Raw genomic sequence first — 21,305 nt, 5'->3', positions numbered from 1 at the left:
TCTCTCTGTCTCTCATGAATAAATAAAGTAAAAAATATTATAGATTTGTATTTTTTTTTACAATACACATAATGTATACTCACTGGCCCCCAACAAACTACAATTGCTAGTACTAAGACGCTGTCACTGTCAATATATATTGTAAGATGTATTGGGAAGAAAAGGGTATTCCATGCATTATAATCGGTCAATCCTACCGGCAAAGGCTAGATAAAATTCTATAAGCTATGAATAGGGTGAACACAAAGTGACCAAAACCAGACTTTGAGCCCAAAAGTAGGCCCCATTAATGATGTGCCAAAACTGGCCAGGGTCTACAGAGACCTATGGTCACTGTACCCATGAAGCACCCATTACCAAGTAAAGGCTCAATATTTCCTGCCAACACCCACCTTTCTGGATTTTTCCTGCACTGCCAGTAGCGTGAACATTTTCAATCAACTACAAGTGTTCATCATTAAAGCCACCTTTGATAGCATTCTTAGTTTCACAACAAAGGGGTGAGTCAGCAAGGCTGCCACGAAACAGAGTCAAAAACAGAAAAGGAAAGGTGTCAACTGCACGGGGAACCAAATGTACAGACAAAAACCACACTTAGCAAGCAGAATGCCAGTAAGGGCAGGGAGAAAAGATGAAAAGATCATCCAACAGAATTAAATGGGCAAGCCCAAAACACAAAAAACATTTCTACACGAGTAACCTTAACATATACTGTGTCAAAGGAATTTGGAAAAACCTGCCTTCTTAATCTTTACATTCTTTAAAGCCCCCACTCTAAACCCAGTAAATCAGAATCCACATTTTTGTAAGTTCCCTAGGTCATTCTCAAGCACATTAAAGTTTAAGAAGAGTTACTTTAAAATATACTAATATAAAAACATCATTATCTTGTTTATGCCATTTTTAGCACACATCTATACTTATTTAAAAATAGAAATTGGAAGGGAGGCTGGGTGCCTCAGTTGGTTAAGCATCTGACTCTTGATCTAGGCTCAGGTCTTGATCCCAGGGTCGTGAGTTCAAGCCCCCACTGTGCTCCACACTAGGCGTGGAGCCTACTTAAAAAAAAAAAAAATAGGTGATTAGGAAAATTTAGAGGTGCAAGAAATAAATTCTCTGTATTCCTTACAAAGAACTTTTCAGTTTTTTTTTTTAAGTTTCTTTATCAAGTAGGCTAGAAGTATATACTGACTTAGACTTCTTGAGAACAGTGTAAGAGGATCATCACACAGCTTATATAGTCTTAAATCATTCTTTAGAAACAAAAAGCTATCAAAAATCTAAGAAAAAGAAGAATTTAGGATTCAGTTATGGTGACTATAATTTACATTTGATAGTTTATCTTTAACAATTTAAATGAATAAATCAAATGATGGATGTTCACGTTACTGATACAGAACTTAGAAAAATTCTAAACAAGACTGATCCTTATCTTAACTGTCATCTTTCTACAAAGAATCACCTGAGGTTATCTATGGACCTTTCTAGCTAATTTATTCTTTTAAATAACAATAAAAAATGACGAGGTTTAATAAATTTGATGATTAAAACAGAAAAATGTGAATTCTATTCACATATATGGTAGGATGGAGTGAGAGAGATGGGGGGAAGGTATAGGTTATAGCCTAATGAACAGGGAGTTCCCATGCGGAAAGACTAAAACAAAACGACTGATAAAAGCAACCATTTCAGAATTCATGAGGATACGAAGGGCATACGGGAAATGTAATAAGCCAACAACTGTTATCTTTAAAGAATAAACCATCTGGCCTTCCACAAACAGTCGGTGAGTCACAGATTTTTTTTTTTTTTTAACTGGAGAGACTTTAAAGATCACATAACATAACCCATAAAATTTTACATGAGACAACTGAAGCCCAGAGAGGACAAGTGACACAGCTGGATCCGGAATTGAATCAACAAATATTTATTGGACATGTACTACCGATAAAACACTATTCCAAGGGCTATAGAAAATACAAATAAGTATGACGTTAGATCCCTTCTTCAAATGGATCCCTTCCATTCTCTGCTTCCCAGGTAAGTTCCCTGCCCTCTGATGTTAGCAATATTCTTTTCCATATTCTAGTTTAGGGGTCTGAATGTTTTGGCCCACAGGCCAAGTCCAGTTCATCACCTATTTCTGTAAATGGACTTTTACTGGAACACAGCCACGCACATTCGTTTGCGTATCATCTGGGCCCCTTTTGCTCTAGGAAGTCAGAGCTAAGTAGCTGTGACAGAGAGTCGAGGCCTACAAAACTTAAAATATTTACTATCGGGGCCCTTTACGGAAAAGGCTTGCTGACCTATGCCCTAGAACATTGTTTGCACGATTTGAGGATTTGGGGGGGAGGGGGGTTTGGTTTGTTTTCATGTGGAAGCTACTGTGAAAGGTTAGTTTTGCCTCAGGAACCACTGGCTACTGAGCACTGTGCTAGATGGTTTTGAAGGAAAAGTCAATCGGCTAAATATGGCGACTGACAGCAGCTCTCAGGGACAAGTGAAAACATGCTCTGGTACACAGAGGACAGGAACCAAGGGAGAGAGGACTCCAAAATCCAACGAACTTTTACTCGCTGCTTCCTAAGTTCCTGCCATTGGGCTAACCTCTGGGGCTCCCCACAGAAGTAAGATCAACTCCCTTCACAAAGAACTCACCATCTGGTAAGAAGAAACAGTACTTTTACGTTAAATGGAATAACGAAACTGGTGGACAGTGAGGTAGAGTCCTGATGCAAAGAATACCTGACTGAGGTTGAGGCTGAGGGAAATGATTTAGACCCAAGCGTGACCACACCGAGGCCTCTGTGACCCCTGCAGAGCTCCAGACCCAGGACCTGGCCAGGACCAGAAGCTGAGATCCACGGCGGCCTCCACCCAAAGGCTCCCGCTTGTATGTGGGTGGAGTCAACCCTTGGCCCTTATGCTGCTTCCAGAACTCCTTTTATGGCACACTCCTTTTATTTTTTTGTTTAACTTTTTCCAGTATATTCCTTTAGTTACATTTTAAACTTACATTCAGCTTTAGTCATCTGCACCTCTTTTACATTTTTCTAACATCATCTTCACTGTTTTCTTAATGTTTTCTGATATAGATACTATCTATCATCTTATTCACCTTTTTATGCCTCTATTATTTTGGGCTGTTTTGCCTACTATTTAGTTATATATTTTCTTTATCTACTTTGTTTCAGCTATTTTATCCTAGATACAATACCTTCAATGGATAGGAGGAACTGTGGTATTTTAACAACTAGTATCACTGTACCAGTGCACACTGGATGAGGATCAGTTCTGTGATCTAGAAGCAGAACAGAAAACAGGGAGAGAGGGGAAGCTATTCCAGGCCCTTCAGAAAGGGAGACAGAAGCATCTTTATTTCAATTACGTTTCTTGCAGGTCCTTTCTAAAGGCCATGGGAGTGAAGCCCTGACCCTAACTCAAGCCATACCTAACTGTGCCAACTTTAAAGAATATACATCCACGAAACTTGAGGAGATGGTCTAAAACGATCTTCCTCGTGAAGTGTTAGGCTGACTCTAAAAACGACCGAGAGCAACCGTGAAGCCGTGGTGCTGCGTTAACTGCTAAAAACCTTTGTATCTGAACCACACAACCTTTTTGGCAGTGGTTATCGGGAGGAGCACATGCTGTAGACAAAGAAGGAAGCACAAGAAAAAGCACTGCAGCTCAAGCTCCTGGGAACTGTCATGTGGCTATAAATCACAAGCTAAAGTTTTTGGAGTTATGCACAATAAAAGACCTAGATCCAAATTCCTAGAGTATTTTCAACAATGCAATGGATCCAAGGATAAATTCTAGTTCTACGTGACTCATCTACCTCCAAGTTCAAAACTCCAAAACACTGGGCAAATAATAAAAGCCACCAAGTATTAAACTATGTGTCAATCCTGCTGTCATGTTTTATAATCTCAAAAACAATTCCACAAAAGGAGCTATCCTTTCACCCTGATAGGTGAGGTTCAGTGGCCTGGAGAGACGAGGTAACCCGTGCAAGGACACACAGCCAGTCACCTGGCGACCTTGGCTCAGTCCGGGTCAAAGCCCACTCCACTCCTCTCTGGGTCGTCCATCCTCCACTGCCTCCTTCCTACAGCACCTGGAGGTCTTCCTGCTAGCTCTCCTCCATCTAGATGCAGAGAAGGTGTGAACATAATATCCAGTGAGGCTTCTTCTATGCCCTCCAACGATTACAGCCTGAAAAGTACTCCAAGAGCTCTCTTAAGTCAGGGACACTGCTTGATTCCATGACACTATGAAGCCCAGTGCTTCTAAATCCCACTTGTACAAGCATGAAAAACTCTTGAACCTCTTCACATATTTACACAAAGTATTATTTGGGTCAGGCTAGAAATTCCAGAGCAGATGGATTATCACCTGGAGCTCAGGTTCTTCCCACACACTGCCTTGCCCACCATCCTTTTTATCACACTTCAGAATTCCAGACAATTCTCCCATCCCCGTATGTCTGTTCTCGCTACAAGCTAGAGAAGTGCTAGAAGAAAACCTCATCTCCGTTATCTCCCAGGACTTCCTCTAAACTCCATAATAATAGTCCAGTCTCTGAGGAAGACTTCAATTGCTCATCACCTATCTCATTCCCTCCTAAAAGGAAACTAGCCTGCCATGATGTTCCTCTACCCAGTATGGGATGAGGGGGGGGGGGGGGCAAACACAAATGAGCTATTCTGGACATAGGAAATCTGACCACTGAGAGCAATGGTTCTGCAAAAACAAAACTGGAAAGATCACTCAATTAAGATTACCTTAATTAGGTAATCCAGTTAGTAGCAGCTCCCCTTTTTCTTTACTGGTCAAATAAAGAGTAGCCTTTAAAAACTCAACCAAGGGGATCCCTGGATGGCTCAGCGGTATGGTGCCTGCCTTCGGCCCAGGGCATGGCCCTGGAGTCTTGGAATCGAGTCCCACGTCGGGCTCCCTGCATAGAGCCTGCTTCTCCCTTTGCCTGTGTCTCTGCCTCTCCCCCTCTCTGAATGAATAAATAAATAAAATCTTTTAAAAAAATAAAAATTAAAAAAATAAATAAAATAAAAAATAAAAACTCAACCAAGAGGCATTTGGAATTTTATACTAAGTGCTACATTCTGATTTGTCCCTGCTAGTGAGCCCTGCTGAATAATACCTCAAGAGAGGTATACCGGTATACTATTTAAATGTTTATTATCCCACGGAGTCATTAACACTTTGTAATGAAATGGAATGGTATCCCAATGTGTGTCTCTTAATTGTTTTTGTAAAAGTCCCATGTAACAGCTATCCACTTCTTCAGCTGATGTAACCAGAGTGTTATAAAAATCATCATCAACTGTTTGTTAAAGTGAAACACCAGATCTCAGAGTAATGCTTTATGGGACGCCTGGGTGGCTCAATGGTTGAGCATCTACCTTTGGTTCAGGGCATGATCCCGGGGTGCTGGGATCCAGTTTCGCTTCAGGATCCCCGCAGGGAACCTGCTTCTCCCTCTGCCTGTCTCTCTCTCTCTCTCTCTCTCTCTCTCTCTCTCTTATGAATAAATAAATCTTAAAAAAAAAAAGACTAATGCTTTATATTGGCATTAAAGTTTTCTCCTATTGAAACATAGCTCTTAATTAAAATGAAATCACCAAAAAAGGATATGCTACTTTAATGGCACAATTAAACTTGGTGGATGCACTACTCTTTAAACAGATATTTTATAAAGATTCGTAAACCTCAAACACTGCAGCACGATGAAGTACAAGGAACCAATTCCTGACTTTAAAGCAATGGATACCACTTGGTAGCTACAAGACCGCAAATAATTCATTTAAGCCTCTCTAAAGTTTTAAAACTTGATATAACAACTTATCTCACAAGATTTTCAGAAAGACTTAGAGAACTTTTGTTCATTCAACCAGTAATTTGTTGAGCAACTATCATGTTCCAAGTCCTGGAATGCATCAGTACACAAAGTCTATGCTCAACTTATATTCTATTTGAGGAAAAAAGGGGACAGGTATACACTAAATTAGGGAGATAAAGAGACTATTAAGTTACTGGTAAAACAAAACAAGAAAACAGTGCCTAGAATACAGAAGGTACTCAGAAGTTTCTTCTACCTTTAACATTCTATTCAATTTCTTGAACTTCTGTTCTTGGTGAATTATAAAATCAATCTTATAGTATATTTGCATTCACTTATTCTTGACTCCAAACAGAATGAACACAATAAAATTAAGGTCAATTCCATCAGAATAAAAATAACCCAATCTTGGAGATGCAAGGACTTTGCAGCTGTCACAACAGAAGCCTGTGGAAACATGCTGCCTGATTCTTAGGATCTGACTCATGACTATGCCTAATAGTCACAGTTCCTCAGTGGCTGGACGACACCATAGTATATTCTGAGTCAGTGAAGGGCATTTACTCCTCACCAACTTTTATGCCTGAAGATAGGTATCATTTATGCCAATTCTACTATAATATTTAGCAGTGAAATCAGCCTTTGATCACATGATTAGGACTCTACTCCCAAAATACATGGATAGCTAAGCATGTTATAAATCAGATTATATACCATGGAACATCTTAATTCCTTTTCTTTTTTTAATGTTTTTATTAAGGAAGCTGGAACAGAAAATATATGATTTTCTTCTTTAACAAAACTGCAACATTACACAACTATATGCAGCAGAGTTCCTTTACTATAAATTACAACCGTAATCAAAAAGCTCCATTAGTCAGAATCGGGGGAAACAAAGATCAATAGGTCCACTAAAGGTTTTATTGTAACTTAAAATATGAAACCCATGATATATTCCCTAGCATTTTGATATAGTGCCAAGTTCTTAAAGGTAAATTTGCTGATCACAGCATTGTGCGTCTTGCCTGCAGTCCAACCCACGTACATTGTCTGATTTCCAATTTCAATTTCTTCAAAGCAGAAAGCAAAGTTGAAGGTATCTGAGGGAAAAACCCTTCCAATCTTATAAACTTCTCTGACCTACATGTAATTCAAAAGCAAAAAAATTTTTTTAAGGAATTTGCTTTTATGATGTCTGACCAAAACAGTCAACCTTGTTTACACCAAAACAACCCCTTTTTTTCAGTCTCATACTTCACTGAATTATGTAATACCTAATTAAGTTACATGATCACCATTACAAGCATAATTGGCATAAAACAGGTTTGGCTTAAAACACAGCCAACTTGGGATCCCTGGGTGGCGCAGCGGTTTGGCGCCCGCCTTTGGCCCAGGGCGTGATCCTGGAGACCCCGGATCGAATCCCACATCAGGCTCCCGGTGCATGGAGCCTGCCTTCTCCCTCTGCCTGTGTCTCTGCCCCTCTCTCTTTCTCTCTCTCTCTCTGTGACTATCATAAAAAAAAAAAAAAAAAAAAAAAAAAACCACAGCCAACTCTTGGTAAGCCCACACAACTCAACCTGTTGGGTGCAAAATGGTAAGAAAGGCCTTTGGACAGTGCAGTGTACCACAAGCATTTGTTAAGACATTTTAACAGAGAAACGGCATTTTTGGTAAATCCAGTGAGTTGCTTGAGGATTTCTACAAAATTCTTAAAATATTCGGGTAACTTAATATGTAAAGGAAAAATGAAAAAAAAATCTATCAAAAGCAAAGAAAAATTTTCAAGATATCAACAACCCTGCACCTCCCACAAAATTCTATGCATTTTTTTGGTTAAGGAAACCCTAAGTATCTATAAACACTTCAGAGTTTAAAGTAGCAAGTAAATTTCTCTATATTTCAGACTAGCTTATTTTCAATTGATTCTCTCATGAAAGTATAGTTACCTATCCATATTACAATCTTGTCTACTACCCTTTAGAGATTAAATATTCCAGGGCAGCCCGGGTGGCTCAGCGGCTTAGTGCCGCCTTCAGCCCAGGGCATGATCCTGGAGACCCAGGATTGAGTCCCACATCAGGCTCCCTTGCATGGAGCCTGCTTCTTCCTCTGCCTGTGTCTCTGCCCCCCCACCCCCTCTCTCTCTCTGTCTCTCATGAATAAATAAATAAAATCTTAAAAAAAAAAAAGAAAGAAAATCTTCCATTTTTAATTAACAATAAGTTGGCAACTAATCCAAGTACAAAGCTATGAGATTTAAAAAAAGAAATAGTTCCTTCTTTGCATTAGTGATATGAGATCTCTTCATAGTCTTGATTTCTCCTTTCATTACATGAACAAAACTGTAACACCTCTTAAAAGAACCGTATCCAGTCATATTTGCAAGACTTCTGGGTAAACTACTGTATTATCTCTATCTCAGAACCACCAGTAAACAGGAAGTAAAATTCATTCAAGCTGAGTTCCAAGCAACCTATTTGCACACTGCTGCAAATCATGTGTGTCTTATTCTCTTGTACAATATAAATTTAGTATCAAATCTTGAGATGCAAGAAAAGGAATTTGATCAGTAAATTTAAGAACCAAACATTTAAAGACCATGTCTCTCTACAGAAATTGCCAAAGAAATCCTGTCAATTAATTTTAAGTCGCTCCATGAAGCTGAATTTTATTCTCAAAGAGAAAAATTGAGCAAAAGTTATCCTGCAAAGAACTTGCAGCCTCTGAAATTTTAGGCAACAGATTTTTCAGTACTCCATGAATCTGCTTTGCTTTGATCGTCATTGGTAAAAAGATACTATAGAAAATTTTTTAATCATCAAATTGAGTGTTTATTGCAAATTAATATAAATTACGAATCTAATTATTACACTTTTTTTTGACAGAAAGACAGGGAGAGTGTACAGACGCAGGAGTAGGGGGAGGGGCATAGGGAAAGAGACTCTTAAGCAGGCTCCATGCTCAGCACAGAGCCAAACACAGTAAATTCAAGAACCAAACATTAATATGCTTTACATATGCATACACTGCTGAGCACAAAACTAAAGGCTGAACGACTTACAAATTTAAATTATGACACACCTAACCCATCAGTGGCCTCAGCTCTACTTCCACCAAAGTAAGAGCATGAAAACTTACTTCTTACCAGTACACTGTAAATGCCAACGTATCCTTCTTAAAGATCCTTCCCCTTTCTTTTACATATTTGACAAAATATATGGCTTCTCATAAATATGAACTCATTTTTTTTAAATGACAAGAGAGGGGATCCCTAGGTGGCTCAGCAGTTTAGCGCCTGCCTTCGGCCCAAGACGTGATGCTGGAGTCCTGGGATCGAGTCCCACATGAGGCTCCCTGCATGCAGCCTGCTTCTTCCTCTGCCTGTGTCTCTGCCTCTCTATCATGAATAAGTAAAAAAAATCTTTAAAAGTAAGTAAGTAAGTAAGTAAGTAAATAAATAAATAAATAAATAAATAAATAAATAAATAAATAACTGACAAGAGATACTGTTAGGGAGAATACAAAAAAATAGGGACATGCCCTGCTCTGGGGAGCTTAAACTGAGAAATATTTAAAGGTAACTTGGCATTGTCTATCAAAATTTAAAATGCACATAGAAATTTATACTGGGAAGTATAAAGTGATATACAAAAGGATATTTATTATATAACTATTTTTAATAACTAAAACTTAAAATCACTCTAAATGTTCATCAATAAGACACTGATTGAATAAATTATTATATCCACACAATGGAGAACATTTTAAATGAGATAGAAAGATGTTTATGGTGGAATAAGTGAAAAGGCAAGTATCAGAACAGCTGGGCAGTAAATCTCATCTTTAAACTCTATAAATAAAAATGTGTATGTACCATATTCAAAGATGCATAGAAAACAGCTATAAAAATATGTATCAAACTTGCAGAGAGCTTACAAGAAACTCTACTTTCTACTAATATTACTTTAATTTATATGAGCACTTATTTATTCCCTGGGATTAAAAAGCTCATAATCACACAGAACATTATAACATTTTTTTTTCATTATAACATTTTTAAAGTGGTTTAGTCAAAAATGTAAAAACTTAAAACTTCTTCCTACACGATTTTCCTGTCTTTTAATATTTGCTGGTTACTATGTGCAAAACTGATTTTTCTCCTAATACATAATAAATACTATACTCTCAAATTTTAAAAGACATTAAAAAAATAAATAGATAAAATAAAAGGCATTAAATTCAACTTTGTAGGACTATAGGAAACAAAGATACTATGACACAAAATAATAATTATATTAAAAGATGTGACTCTTTGATATTTCATTCCAAATATTTACTATCTTTAGAACAAAAGAATGGGATGGATATATATATATATATATATATATATATATATATATATAAAACAGAGAATATATATATATATACACACACACACACACATACACACACATATATTTTTTAAGAATGGGATATAGTTTTTTATTTTTTTTTATTTTTTTTGGGGGGGGATATAGTTTTTTAAACAAAATTTAAGTGGCTTCTATAGTGATAGATAAAACTCATATCTTAATTTTCATTTACATATCCCATAGGTTGTACCAACAGCATTTTTTCAGTAAATATAATACTTGTTCAACAAAATATTTTCCCAAAGATCACCAAAGTTTTTATTTTATTAGTGGCTTAATGACCTTGATTTATAACATCAACATTTCTCCATCTAAACTCAAAATAATTTGGATACTTAAAAAAAAGTTTAGATCAAATATACATTTACTATATTAAACATTTTTGATATTTAGACTTAAAAGATCTATGCTCACTAGACTTCATACTTGTAAAAATTTTATTTTCCTAAAATATTTTAAAGAATTTAAAATAATACATTTTTACTTTACCTAGTTGTTGATGTTGGTGTCTGTCATAATTACTATGACAGGAATAGATTCCATCTTTCTCATCTACAATCTTCTCTGATGAAGGCAAACTAAGACGTCTCATCTTAAGTAATCTTGGGGAGCTTTCCCGAAAGCTATCTATAGTATCCAAAACCATATCTCCCGAAAGAATGGGAGGAACAACTCTCTTTAAAAAATCCATCTTAAGGTTCTCCATTACTGGCCCCACGAGCACATGGGAAGGTGCTAGTACCAACTTCCTGACGGGAAGGTAAGGTATACTATTCGTGTCAAAGAGCAAAAAGAAATGTCATGTGAACTTAGGTTGTGCTAAGAGCCAGGAGGTCAACTGCCAGGTGTTTTGAAGCTGATTTTTAAGACATACACTGTTCTTACTGATAACAAACCAAACAGCTATAGACCATGAAACTGCACTTCATACATTCATACACGTACGTGTACATGTACAATGGGTGTTAACAGCAATAATGAGACAATAAAATGTTTAGCACCCATTTGGTTTAACATTTAGACTTTGAAAATATAAGCCGTAATAATGTTAAGACCAATTTACTTCCATTTGGGGCGTGTCTTACTTTTAAAGAAACTTACAGCTGAAGTGCAAAACAGTAACTTGTATTCAAAAGATAATTCTTATCATTCTGAAAGTTCACTGAGACCTCAGAAACATCAAGTTTTATTGGACATTAAAAGCAGTAATTTAAAACTTTATACCGTATTGTGAACTTTCCAATGTACTTTTAAACACACAAAAAAACTCATTATAATCAATCATAATTATCAATAGTAGCAATGAAAACTTTGTCATGAACTGCCAAAAAAAAGGACGGATAATTTAAAAATATATGGATCTAAGAACATAAAATTCAAGAATTTAAAGTATAAATATTTAGTTCTATAAACCCAGTAAATCAACCTTACATAATTCAATTTCAAAGAACTGAGCATTCTACTAAATATTTTAACATAGCAAAAGCAGCTGATTCTACTGCCTTAAAGTAGTCCAGAAGCATGACAAAATACACCAGTGAAAGGTGCTTATATAAAACTTTGAGAACTGAAATTAGTATCTTTTTTTTTCTCCTTTCCTTTGCCTGCCCTCTGGTGGGGGTACAAAGTGAGCAAGAAGGAAATTAAAAACAATGATCAGGTAAGGCGTAAACTCCCTAAGTAATCAAATTTTTGACTTTGAAGGATATACATTTTAATAATAAATCTGGTTGACTCAGCAAAAACACAACCACAATCTGATTCTTCTAATATTCAACATGAAGGAAATAATTTAGATATTTTAAAAGATGAAGCATAAAAGAGTAAATAGATAGCAGGAAAGTTGTAATGAAAAGGGGTATGCGGCTGGCTCAGTTGGTAGAGCATGTGACTCTTCCTCTGGGGTTGCTAAATTTGAGCCCCATGTTGTGTGTAGAAATTATTTTTAAAAAACAACAACAAAAAAAAACCTTTAAAAAAGTTGTAATGTAAAAACAGGCAAATTCCTAATTCTGAATTGCTGTGTGGGGACCCCTGGGTGGCTCAGCAGTTAAGCGCCTGCCTTTGGCCCAGGGCGTGATCCTGGAGTCCCGGGATTGAGTCCCACATCAGGCTCCCTGCATGGAGCCTGCTTCTCCCTCTGCCTGTGTCTCTGCCTCTCTCTCTCTCTCTCTCTCTCTCTCTCTCTCTCTGGGTCTCTCACATGAATAAATAAATAAAATCTAAAAAAAAAAAAAATTGCTGTGTGTTTAATCCTTATTTTACCACACTAATTATGAAGTCAATTATTTATTTCATTCATTTAAAATACATTAATTGAAGGTCCTCTACATGCAAAGTAATAATATATTATTAAGGTTAGGGGAAAACCTAAAGGATTTATTGATGCATATCCTATCTCAGGGAATCCTACAATAAAAATTAAGGAAAAACAAGGAAATCATATCAAAGACTTAAATTTCTTCCCCTACCTAAAGCAGGACCATACTTATTAGAAAATAAGGTTGACTTTTAAAAAAATGCTTCTAAGAAGGAGATGCTCCCTCAACCATTGAGCATAAAAGGATAAAAACTCTTATCAGAACAGCCTATCATCCCCCCCACTCCCCGCCATGAAAAAACAACTGGTTAGAACCATAATCCATATGGCTTCAGAGCTGAACAGTTATTGCTGTGTCTCCCAGGGTCTTTTCCCTCTCCTCTTACAGGCAGGATCACATATTCTTTACAACTTCTGTTTGTGGTTCTCTTTGGGTCCCGCTGCAGGTCCCCCTTAGCTCATGGAACCAAGAAACAGTGGTTTATAACAGGCTGATTATCATCACGCTTGTTCAAGATATACAAGACAACCACCTGTGTCTCTATTAACCCCCCCTGTTCTCAATGGCACTTTCAACTGAGGAAAGGCAAGGCAAGGGGTAGGTGATATAGAAGCAGCCACAAGATTTTTCTCAGATTTCTTTTATTCCACACACGTTTGCTGGCCAGTGTCTATCATGGCCCGGGCAACGTGCAAGGGCATTGAAAATATGTCTCTATTCCCAAGGAACTTACTATTTATCTATGAAGGGAAAGAAATTCTCAAAACTACAGTTCTTCCTGTAGGCTTGGCCAAGGCTTTGTTAAGCCTGAATTGCAGCTCCGTTTCCTTTGCCTAATCTGCTTCCTAACCTCCTCTCTTAACAGGTGTTGATCCCTAACAAACATCCTGGAAGCCAAACTATTTCTCAGCACCAGCTTCAGAAGGCCCCACCCTGAGACATGGAGCAAGAGGAAAGTATGGCATTCCAGTGACCAGACTACCCATCACTAGCTGTATCTACGAGGAGGAAATGCTATAAAGCCTTGTTGTACTAGATCCCTGGTTGATAACCACAATTTCCAATTCCTGGTGCAGTCATCAGGATGAAGAAATTATAATAGAAGCTAGTCACTCAAACATAGACTCCATAGTCACTATTTAGCCTTCAGAATATTTATTATTATCTTACCGGAGAACTCAAGACGGTAATTTCTCGGTGGTAACTTGAATCATCTGAACTTGACTGTGGGACTCTGGAGCAGTTTTGAGAGTTAAGCATTTAAGTGTTAATCATCCGAGATTCAGATAAATGGCTTCAGCTCTAAAGGAAAGCAAAATACAAGGTTTACACATATGTTTTTAAGTACGTTTGTATTGCTCATCACTATCTTCACTTCTGAATATATTATGTAGCAGTGTCACCTAGTGCTGCCAGTTATCTTTCAATAATGTTGCATTATTTTTTTAATCTTTATTACAAAAAAATCAAACTAATGCAAAATTATGGAGAATAGTATAATTATGCCCACCATTATTAACTCTTAGCAAATCATGTTTCATTAATATCTCCACCCACTCCTTAACCCTTATCCTACCACTCTGGTATCCTGGAGCAAATTCCTAACATTATACCATTGCATCTGGAGAGAATTCTGTATGTATCTCTTTAAGACGTAGATGGACTTTTAAAACATAAGCCAATAACATTCTAATATCTACAATTAACTAATAACTTACAATACCAAATACCAATCAGTGCTCAAATTTCCCCAACTTTATCAAAAGTGGTTTGTTTGTTTGTTTGTTTGTTTAAGTTTGTTCTAATCCAGATCTAAATAAAAAACCCATACAGGCAATTGTCACTGGGTCTCTTAAATCTTTTTTAATCTATGATTTCCCCCCTTCCTTCCTTCCCTTTGCAGTGATAAATAATGCTTTTATGAGCCAATGACTGAACTAACATGTCAATACCTTCATTATGCAATAGCACATTTAATATATTTTTATTTTATTCATGAAAATAAACAGATTTGCTGAACAGCTCATATATCCACAAGGCCTAATATTTATCTCATCCACAGAAAAGTTATGAGATACATACTTTTCAAAGTCCAGTTCTATTAACTGAAGGAGTCATGGATTATGAATTACTGTACCACATCTAGAATGATTGGATGGTTACTAAGAATGAAACTAATGACCACAGAGAGTTATCCTTTTACTATATATAATAACTCATATAATTGTACACATTCCATGTTTTTATTACCATTAGAAATCTTGGCATTTTTCAATAGTTAAATAGGCCACATCTTAAATCTGGCATTGAAAATTCAAATTAACTTCATTTGAAATTATAACTGGTTTCTTACTATTTTTTTTTTTTTTGTTTAGTGAATTTAATCCCCAACCCAAGAGAAAGGACTAACTACTCTGAAATATTAATTCTGTACTTAACCTTAATTCAAAGTTCCCTTAGCCAACTTAGAAAAATATGATATTCCATTTGTTGACAGGCATAACTGATTAAATCATGATTAAAACCAAATCTTTAAAGTCAAAGAACTGGTTAAGACAAATAAAATACTAATTCATATGCACTTATTCATAATCAATATCACTCAGATTTACTGGAATTTTTGACTGCCCTGCCAAAAATTTCTGAATCTGTAAACAAAAGGATATCTACAATTCTGCCATAATTCTTGACACTTTTTTATCCTCTTAGGTTCATGGAATCATTTCTCCCTCAAAGTAAATAAAGCTTATATGACAAACTGCATATCTTTTCTGTCTATAGTGAATAGTACAGTCCCACAAGATTCTATACTTAATGAAATTTAAACTTTCACTTCATCTTCTAAGACAAATCATAAAACCAATTATTACTAGAGTACAAAGCAGTTTCAGGAATACTACAACTTCAAAGAAGGCTGATTTGTACCAGCATGCCCAGGTCTTGCGTTTTGCTTCACTTTTGAATAAGGTTCTTGTTCAGACATAGCAAGAGCTAATGCATACTTTTTGTAAAAATGTGTTTTCTCTACTTGTAACCACATTGTCAGAGCACTGCACCATTTTAAGACTTCCCAATGTTTGTCTAGAATTTTCAATACCTCTCCTTAATAGATACATAACTTTCCTGTTTCCAACTTTTACTTTTGATAAAATAAACATAGGTCTTTTGTTACCCTGGGAAATAGTTGGTTTATACCTCTCTGGCCTTAATTTTGGATTATAATCATTTTTAGCAGGGGTAGGTTTTATTGTTTTTGGTTTGGTTTGAGGTTTCTTTCTGCATGTTGATTGTTTTTTCCATCTTGTGTCCATATATATTACTTAACATGGGACTCATTTTAATTGTCCTTTCACTTGATTAATTTGGAGGACATTTTATCTGCAAAAAGTAATTTCTATTACTACTTTGTTAATACTACTTTTGACATGGTTATGGTCAAACAGGTTAGGTAACTGTAGTCATAGTGTACACGTAATCAATATAGTTTCAAATCAAACATAGTTTATTTTAAAAGAAAAAAGTCATATAAACAAGTGTTACTTGCAGAGGTCAGTCAGTATTTGACAACGCTGAAGAAACTGTAAATAGCCAAATGGCACAAAATTTGAAGGAGCAAGGCTTTAAACCTGCAGCAAGAAAAATGGTCTACAAGCTTCCATGTGCAATAAATAAAGAGAACAGTGACCCAGCTCTGGTGCTTGGGAGGATCTCAGGTCAAATGAGGTCCTCCAAGGACAGCCTTGTTTCACTTCAGTCCAAAAGTAAAAGAGAAAGTTGAATGGTTGTTCAGATAGCATGTTAACCTCACTTCCTCTCTGAACAGAATTACTAGAATTGTAAAGAACAGAAACATACAAATTTAATGTATCTTAGTTGTGGTAAGACACTTGAAGTATGTGTCTCTGATATACAATGATTCAGAAAATAATCTCAAACAAACAGAGCAAAAATTAAGAGCAAATGAATCTCTGTGATGTTCATTATAATTTTCTTAATATTTGTCTGTATACTTCATAATTTGAAAAGGAGAACAAGGCAGTTTTGGTGTCTAGCACAAAGCAGATTTGAACTCAACATAAAGAATAACTTAATTATATAATTGATGCAAATTATTCTGCTTCATAAAGAAATGAAGTCCCTGATTACTGTGATTTTAAGGAAAAGGCTATTAGAAAAGGTCAAAGAAATGGTTATTCCACTGGGTAAAAAGATTAGGCTAAGTTACTTCAAAGATTCCAACTCAAAACTAAATTTGACTTCCAGATGTATTTTATACTTACATAGTTGACCCCTGAACAACATGGAGGTTAAGGGTGCTGACCTCCACACACTCAAAAATCTGCTTATAATCGGGATCCCCAAAATTAAACTACTAAGAGCTTACTGTTGACTGGAAGCCTTACCGATAACAGTTGATTAACACATACTTTGTATGTTATATGTATTATAGACTGAATTCTTATAAGAAGGAGAAAAATGTTAAATCATAAGAAAGAATACATTTACAGTACTGTACATTTATTCACAAAAATCCATCGTTCAGTTGACCCGCACACTTCAAACCTGTGATGTTCAAGGGTCAACTGTATATGAATACTAAAATATGTAGTTGCTAGAAATTCATCACATTTCAACCAAAGAAAGAAACCAGATTGCAAGATATGTAATCTATGAGGGCAAATTCCTGCCCTTCTATTAAAATTATTCTGGGAATCTCATAAAGCCTCTTAAAATGATGCAAAAGACCAAAATGATTCAAATGTTCTGACAGCCTTTTAGAATAAGGACGTGATCGTTTTCAAATAAATTTAGAATAATCACAGCTCCTATTCACAGTAGCAAAATAATTATGGAAAATATAAAAATCTAGTAATTTTTTTAATTTGCCAAAAATTTTATAAAGTATGAAAAATCTATTCACATATATCAAGTGCAGGCAGCAAACAATTATTCAGATATCTTTTATTTCTGACTGGTAAAAATCACTAATATAAAAAACTTATAATCATCCCCTTAATTAACAAAGAAAACTGATGATTCACAAAATCTACAGCTTCCATCACAGTTCAATTTTTAGAAATTCACTTTTCCTCTTATTTTAGAAATGCTATCATTTTTACAATTTTTAAAGCAGGCTTGTACTTTACTCTCCTGTCATTTTTTTTTTAACCTTCTCCCAAATTTCAACTTTAAAGAGCACACAAACTTATTAAACAGACTATTATAATCACAGATTATGCTATATCACCTGCTAAAAATGCTGTATAATGGCACTGAGCTAAAATAGGGCTTCAATGCAAAAAAAAAAAAAAAAAATCTAAATTTCTTGCTGATAAAGCAACGTTCTCTGCAGGTAAATCTGTCAAAATTTTGTTGATTTTACATTTTTAGCCAGAATAGCAATTGTTATCATACTACTTGATCTAATGAAAACAACTGGCAAAATTTTCCATTCAAAAATTTAAGGGGAAGTTTTGTTACAAAGGTTTCATTCATTGAGTCAAACGAAAATAGTACCAGAGCACAACATTTTCTAAAATACCAATGAATGAATATGTATGGTTTAGAATAATTTTCCTATTACATTTCCATGTTGGCAAAAGAAAAAAAAAAGTAACTCAATCACAAAATTATTGTACAACTGTTGTATCTACTCATCCAAATTTAAACACAAGAGAAAATTTTTAAATAAATGTAGACTCGACCAGTGAGACATCAACCTCACTAAATCTGGAATGTATTCCAATCTCTAATTTCTACAAATCTATTACGGTACCCATGCCATACATAAATGTACAGAAATCATATACTCAACAAATACTGATTAAGCAGACCTACATGTCAGGAACCAGAGACAGAGAAGTGAATAAAACAGACAAAAATCCTGACCTCATGAGGCTTATCCTCTATTAGGAGGTTGAGTTTTTTGGAGTCATTCCTTTGAGAATCTGAAAACTGCTGAAGGCCTCTCCTTCCAAAATGCACATATATACCTAATTTTGCAATGTATGAACCTTTCTAATCCAATCATTAATCATGGGTTAAGAACTCCTGATGAAAATCCTCCTTGTGTTTATTTTCTATTTCTGCCATTTATAGGAGTTTCATAATTTTACTATTCATAGTAAAAAATAATATTTTTCTTCATTAAAATACTTATGGCCTTCAAATTTCAATATTTTTTTAATTTAATCCAACTGTACCTCTCACAGATTTCTAGGCTGTCAGATTACCTTTTATCAATATTGGTCTTTCTAGAAAATTCGATTTGGTAGCTTCACTGGGAAATTTTCTGATTTCATTAATTATTCTCTGGACCCCCTTAAGTTAAAATCTCCCTCCCCCTGCCCAAATTATCTGTTAGTCTTTGAAGCAAGGTTACCTACAGAGTGTCTGATAGAAGATATGCTCAAGAGAAAACCACAACAGATCAAACTAGAAGATATTACGCTAAGCGAAACAAGTCAATCAGAAAAAGACAATTATTGTATGATCTCACTCATATGTGGAATTTAAGGAACAAAACAGAGGATCATAGGGGAAGAGAGGAAAAACTAAAACAAAACAAAACCAGATAGGGAGACAAACCATAGAAGACTCTTAATCAAAAAAAAAAAAAAAAGAAGAAGAAGAAGAAGACTCTTAATCATAGGAAACAAACTGAGGATCACTGGAGGGGAGGAGGGGGTTGGGGGTAACTGGGTGATGGACATTAAGGAGGGCACGTGATGCAATGAGCACTGGGTGTTCTATAAGAATCACTGACCTCTACCTCTGAAACCAATAATATGTTAAATGTTAATTAACTAAATTTAAACATAAATAAATAAATGGAAAAAAATAAAATTAAAACAAAAACACAGAAAAAAGAGAAACCAGTATGACCCTGAGGTCCTATCGGGTAAAATATCAAAGATATTGCATGCAAATTTGATATGAATATTTTGTACATTTTCATAAAAACAATTTTCAAATAAAAAGGTTGCTGAGCTAATCCAAGTTTTAAGTTGTTCAGAAAAATGAAAAGTAAATGGCTGCAAAGTTATAAAAGTAAATGGTCACCAAATAAACCCAGTCGGTCTCTCCTTTTTTTCTCTGTTTATGGTCACGAACAGACTTAAGAAGCCTGACTCTTACAAGAGCAACTATGAAAGTACAAATTCTCCTGATGTTTAGATAATCTATTTCTCCCAAATTTATAGCCCCAAAACAACTTAAGTTTAAGGAGTGATCATTTGTCATCTGCAATCTCACTATTTGTATCAAAAGCTTTTAAAATGTTTTATATTCTTTGATCCAAGAATTCTACTTCTAAGACCTTTCTTCTAGGAAGATAATCATAAGTATATATACAGATTTATTTGCAAAGATGTTCACTGTACCATTATTTCTATGAGCTGAATGCTGCAGAGGCGGCACAGAACAAACCCAAAGCACCAGCTGAAAACAACCACGGCATATTCATAAAATAAAGCGTTATCCATTGGTTAAAAAATCCTTTTTAATACTACATCACAATAGTCACCATATATCTTAAAGTTAAAAGTAAAACAGAACAGTATTTATAGTATCTTTCCAACAGTTGGGAGTTAAAGTACATTTAGAAGCAAAGAATATGGTTGCCTGGCTTTCTCAGAGCAACGTGTGACTCTTGATCTCAGGGTCTTGAGTTCAAGCCCCATGGCGGGTGTAGAGATTACCACAAAAAATAAATACTTAAAAAAAAAAAAAAGGAAGCAAACAATAAACGTAAAAGGATAGAATCAAATTGTCAAGGGACTCAATCTCTCCATGTCCCCATTGCCTTATCTACAAAATAAGGACAATAAAACCTCTTACACCTATTAAGAGAATTAAGTATAAAAGACAAAAAATGTTTAAATAGTGACTGACACAAGTAAGTACTCAATAAATGTTTACTATTAATTTACATCACATATTCTGACCGATGTGTAACACTTTCAAAGAAAGTAATAAAGAAGTAAAAAATCAGTCATAATTCTAACACCTAGAGAGAGCTGCTACTAATTCATGTTAATATCTGAGTTAATTTCTTTCAGGTCTCTCAAAATGTACTAGATGTTTTATAAAATTGGTGTCACATTGAATCATCTCTAGCAACTACAAAATATTATATTTCATAAGTGTGTACTTTTATCATTTCACTATTTATCATTTCACTATTAATATTGCGCTAAATACCTTAATTGGCAGTCTTTATACACATCTTTTAAATTCCCTCAAGAAAAAAATCTAGAACAGAATCTCTATCTCAAATGGTCTGAAATACACTTGGCTTCATTTTTCTACCGACCTGTATGTAAAAATGCTGATTTCTCCTTTTTCTCCAGGGGGCACTTAAAAGATATTAATTTGCTTTTTCACTATAACTTCTGTATTGTTTTTTGGTACAACTGCTTATCAGGTATTTCACTTTTTTTTCATTTAGTCCATTTAAAGGATCTTACACCCCCCCCCCTTTTTTTTAAGATTTCATTTATTTGCAAGTGAGAGAGAGTGGGCACAGAGGGAGAGTGAGAACAAGGGGGGGAAGCAGACTCTTCGCTGAGCAGGGAGCCCAATGCAGACTCAACCCCAGGACCCTAGGATCACCACCTGAGCCAAAGGCAAGATGCTTAACCTACTGAACCATCCAGGTGCTCTCACTTTCCTTTTATTTCACTCTAACATCCCAAACACAAT

At 35.5% G+C, this 21,305-nt stretch overlaps 1 protein-coding gene across 7 annotated transcripts in view; it reads right to left on the bottom strand.

The window, feature by feature from the left end:
- The window catches only part of FRYL (FRY like transcription coactivator), a 253,042-nt gene that overhangs the window by 173,492 nt on the left and 58,245 nt on the right, over positions 1 to 21,305 (bottom strand). For all 7 annotated transcript variants that reach the window (XR_011999897.1, XR_011999900.1, XR_011999898.1 and 4 more), the window contains exon 3: positions 13,773 to 13,904. The gene's annotated coding sequence lies outside the window, so the exon portion shown is untranslated. The remainder of the gene's footprint in view (positions 1 to 13,772; positions 13,905 to 21,305) is intronic.

This window comes from Vulpes vulpes, chromosome 2 (genome assembly GCF_048418805.1).
Source record: "Vulpes vulpes isolate BD-2025 chromosome 2, VulVul3, whole genome shotgun sequence".
Classification (NCBI taxonomy): domain Eukaryota; kingdom Metazoa; phylum Chordata; class Mammalia; order Carnivora; family Canidae; genus Vulpes; species Vulpes vulpes.
The sequence above is the reverse complement of the archived record's forward strand: the minus strand, read 5'-3'. Positions and strand labels throughout refer to the sequence as shown.